Source organism: Tachyglossus aculeatus, chromosome 16 (genome assembly GCF_015852505.1).
Source record: "Tachyglossus aculeatus isolate mTacAcu1 chromosome 16, mTacAcu1.pri, whole genome shotgun sequence".
Lineage (NCBI taxonomy): Eukaryota > Metazoa > Chordata > Mammalia > Monotremata > Tachyglossidae > Tachyglossus > Tachyglossus aculeatus.
In genome coordinates, this window is record NC_052081.1 from 6,605,424 (window position 1) to 6,610,000 (window position 4,577).

The 4,577-nt window shown below is 45.5% G+C and overlaps 1 protein-coding gene across 8 annotated transcripts in view; it reads left to right on the forward strand.

Annotated features, from left to right (window-relative positions):
* Positions 1-690: 690 nt before the first annotated feature.
* PRRC2C (proline rich coiled-coil 2C) overlaps positions 691-4,577 on the forward strand; it is a 66,190-nt gene continuing 62,303 nt past the window's right edge. For all 8 annotated transcript variants that reach the window (XM_038758079.1, XM_038758085.1, XM_038758081.1 and 5 more), the window contains exon 1: positions 691-783. The gene's annotated coding sequence lies outside the window, so the exon portion shown is untranslated. The remainder of the gene's footprint in view (positions 784-4,577) is intronic.

Consider the following 4,577-nt stretch of genomic DNA (forward strand, 5'->3'; position numbering starts at 1 on the left):
TACTTATTTTATTTTGTTAGTATGTTCGGTTTTGTTCTCTGTCTTCCCCTTTTAGACTGGGAGCCCACTGTTGGGTAGGGACTGTCTCTAGATGTTGCCCACTTGGACTTCCCAAGCGCTTAGTACAGTGCTCTGCACACAGTAAGCGCTCAATAAATACGATTGATGATGATGATGTTTGTACATATTTATTACTCTATTTATTCATTTATTTTGCTTGTACATGTCTATTCTACTTATTTTATTTTGTTAGTATGTTCGGTTTTGTTCTCTGTCTCCCCCTTTTAGACTGGGAGCCCACCGTTGGGTAGGGACCGTCTCTAGATGTTGCCCACTTGGACTTCCCAAGCGCTTAGTACAGTGCTCTGCACATAGTAAGCGCTCAATAAATACGATTGATGATGATTGATGATGAATGAATGAATGAATGACTACGGAGGTCGGCGCGCGGGCCGGCGCCTCAGGCCCCGCCGCGCGCACGTGACCGGGGGGCTCGCGCTGGCGCGCGCGCGCGCGCGCGCGGGAGGGCGGGGGGCGGCCGTACGTGCGCGCGCCGCCGGCGTGACGTCAGACGCCGGGTCTGGCCGGCCGCCATCTTGCCCCTCTCGCTGCCCATTTCTCTCCGTGTGTGTGCGCCTTCCGCTCCGTCTGTGGCGGCGGCGTTGGCGTCGTTGAAGCCCGTGTGGGTCCTCCGCCGTGGGGCCGTGGGGCCGTGACCGTTCCTCCCCGTCCACCCGTGGCGGAGCGGGGCCTCGGATCCTCGGCGCGTTTCCACACCGGCCGGTAAGGGCGGCGCGAGGCGGCGTGAGGCGTGAGGCGGCGCGAGGAGGGGGCCATGGCGGCGGCGCGCGGCGGCGGCGGCGTGAGGCGGCGTGAGGCGGCGTTCCCTCAGCCTCCCCCAGCCCGGACCATCCAGACCCTCTGTCAGCCCGCCGGTGGGGAGGGACCCGCTCTAGAAGCTGCCATCTTGGACTTCCCAAGCGCTTAGTACGGCGCCCCGCACACATTAAGCGCCCAATTAATACGATTGATTGATCGATTGGTGGGTAGGGGCCGTCTCTAGACGGTGCCATCTTGGACTTCCTAAGCGCTTAGTACGGTGCCCCGCACACAGTAAGCGCTCAATAAATCGATTGAATGAATGGGTAGGGACCGTCTATATATATATATATATATATATATATATATATATATATATATACGTATTTATTACTCTATTTTACTTGCACATATCTATTTTATTTTGTTAATATGTTTTGTTGTCGACTTGTACTTCCCAAGCGCTTAGTACGGTGCCCCGCACACATTAAGCGCTCAATAAATACGATTGAATGAATGGGTAGGGGCCGTCATATATATATATATATATATATATATATATATATATATATATATATACGTATTTATTACTCTATTTTACTTGCACATATCTATTTTATTTTGTTAATATGTTTTGTTGTCGACTTGTACTTCCCAAGCGCTTAGTACGGTGCCCCGCACACATTAAGCGCTCAATAAATACGATTGAATGAATGGGTAGGGACCGTGTATATATATACATATATATATATATATATATATATGTGTGTACGTATTTATTACTCTATTTTACTTGCACATATCTACTCTATTTATTTTATTTTGTTAATATGTTTTGCTCCCCCTTCCAGACTGTGAGCCCGCTGTTGGGTAAGGGACCGTCTCTAGACGGTGCCATCTTGGGCTTCCCAAGCGCTTAGGACGGTGCCCCGCACGCATTAAGCGCCCAATTAATACGATTGATTGATTGATTGGTGGGTAGGGGCCGTCCCTAGACGGTGCCATCTTGGACTTCCCAAGCGCTTAGGACGGTGCCCCGCACACATTAAGCGCCCAATTAATACGATTGATTGATTGGTGGGTAGGGGCCGTCTCTAGACGGTGCCATCTTGGACTTCCTAAGCGCTTAGTACGGTGCCCCGCACACAGTAAGCGCTCAATAAATCGATTGAATGAATGGGTAGGGACCGTCTATATATATATATATATATATATATATATATATATATACGTATTTATTACTCTATTTTACTTGCACATATCTATTTTATTTTGTTAATATGTTTTGTTGTCGACTTGTACTTCCCAAGCGCTTAGTACGGTGCCCCGCACACATTAAGCGCTCAATAAATACGATTGAATGAATGGGTAGGGGCCGTCATATATATATATATATATATATATATACACGTATTTATTACTCTATTTTACTTGCACATATCTATTTTATTTTGTTAATATGTTTTGTTGTCGACTTGTACTTCCCAAGCGCTTAGTACGGTGCCCCGCACACATTAAGCGCTCAATAAATACGATTGAATGAATGGGTAGGGACCGTGTATATATATACATATATATATATATATGTGTGTACGTATTTATTACTCTATTTTACTTGCACATATCTACTCTATTTATTTTATTTTGTTAATATGTTTTGCTCCCCCTTCCAGACTGTGAGCCCGCTGTTGGGTAAGGGACCGTCTCTAGACGGTGCCATCTTGGGCTTCCCAAGCGCTTAAGACGGTGCCCCGCACGCATTAAGCGCCCAATTAATACGATTGATTGATCGATTGGTGGGTAGGGGCCGTCCCTAGACGGTGCCATCTTGGACTTCCTAAGCGCTTAGTGCGGTGCCCCGCACACAGTAAGCGCTCAATAAATCGATTGAATGAATGGGTAGGGACCGTCTATATATATATATATATATATATACGTATTTATTACTCTATTTTACTTGCACATATCTATTTTATTTTGTTCATATGTTTTGATGTCGACTTGTACTTCCCAAGCGCTTAGTACGGTGCCCCGCACACATTAAGCGCTCAATAAATACGATTGAATGAATGGGTAGGGACCGTCTATATATATATATATATATATATATATATATATATGTGTGTGTGTACGTATTTATTACTCTATTTTACTTGCACATATCTACTCTATTTATTTTATTTTGTTAATATGTTTTGCTCCCCCTTCCAGACTGTGAGCCCGCTGTTGGGTAAGGGACCGTCTCTAGACGGTGCCATCTTGAGCTTCCCAAGCGCTTAGGACGGTGCCCCGCACACATTAAGCGCCCAATTAATACGATTGATTGATTGATTGATTGGTGGGTAGGGGCCGTCTCTAGACGGTGCCATCTTGGACTTCCCAAGTGCTTAGGACGGTGCCCCGCACACATTAAGCGCCCAATTAATACGATTGATTGATTGATTGGTGGGTAGGGGCCGTCTCTAGACGGTGCCATTTTGGACTTCCCAAGCGCTTAGGACGGTGCCCCGCACACATTAAGCGCCCAATTAATACGATTGATTGATTGGTGGGTAGGGGCCGTCTCTAGACGGTGCCATCTTGGACTTCCCAAGCGCTTAGTGCGGTGCCCCGCACACAGTAAGCGCTCAATAAATACGATTGAATGAATGGGTAGGGACCGTCTATATATATATATATACGTATTTATCACTCTATTTTACTTGCACATATCTATTTTATTTTGTTAATATGTTTTGTTGTCGACTTGTACTTCCCAAGCGCTTAGTACGGTGCCCCGCACACATTAAGCGCTCAATAAATACGATTGAATGAATGGGTAGGGACCGTGTATATATGTACATATATATATATATATATACATATATATATATATATATGTGTGTGTGTGTGTGTACGTATTTATTACTCTATTTTACTTGCACATATCTACTCTATTTATTTTATTTTGTTAATATGTTTTGCTCCCCCTTCCAGACTGTGAGCCCGCTGTTGGGTAAGGGACCCGCTCTAGACGGTGCCATCTTGGACTTCCCAAGCGCTTAGTACGGTGCCCCGCACACAGGAAGCGCTCAATTAATATGATTGATTGATTGGTGGGTAGGGGCCGTCTCTAGACGGTGCCATCTTGGACTTCCCAAGCGCTTAGGACGGTGCCCCGCACACAGTAAGCGCCCAATTAATACGATTGATTGATTGATTGGTGGGTAGGGGCCGTCTCTAGACGGTGCCATCTTGGACTTCCCAAGCGCTTAGGACGGTGCCCCGCACACAGTAAGCGCCCAATTAATACGATTGATTGATTGATTGGTGGGTAGGGGCCGTCTCTAGACGGTGCCATCTTGGACTTCCCAAGCGCTTAGGACGGTGCCCCGCACACACTAAGCGCCCAATTAATACGATTGATTGATCGATTGGTGGGTAGGGGCCGTCTCTAGACGGTGCCATCTTGGACTTCCCAAGCGCTTAGTGCGGTGCCCCGCACACAGTAAGCGCTCAATAAATACGATTGAATGAATGGGTAGGGACCGTCTCTATATATATATATATATACGTATTTATCACTCTGTTTTACTTGCACATATCTATTTTATTTTGTTAATATGTTTTGTTGTCGACTTGTACTTCCCAAGCGCTTAGTACGGTGCCCCGCACACATTAAGCGCTCAATAAATACGATTGAATGAATGGGTAGGGACCGTGTATATATATACATATATATATATATATATATATATATATACATATATATATACATA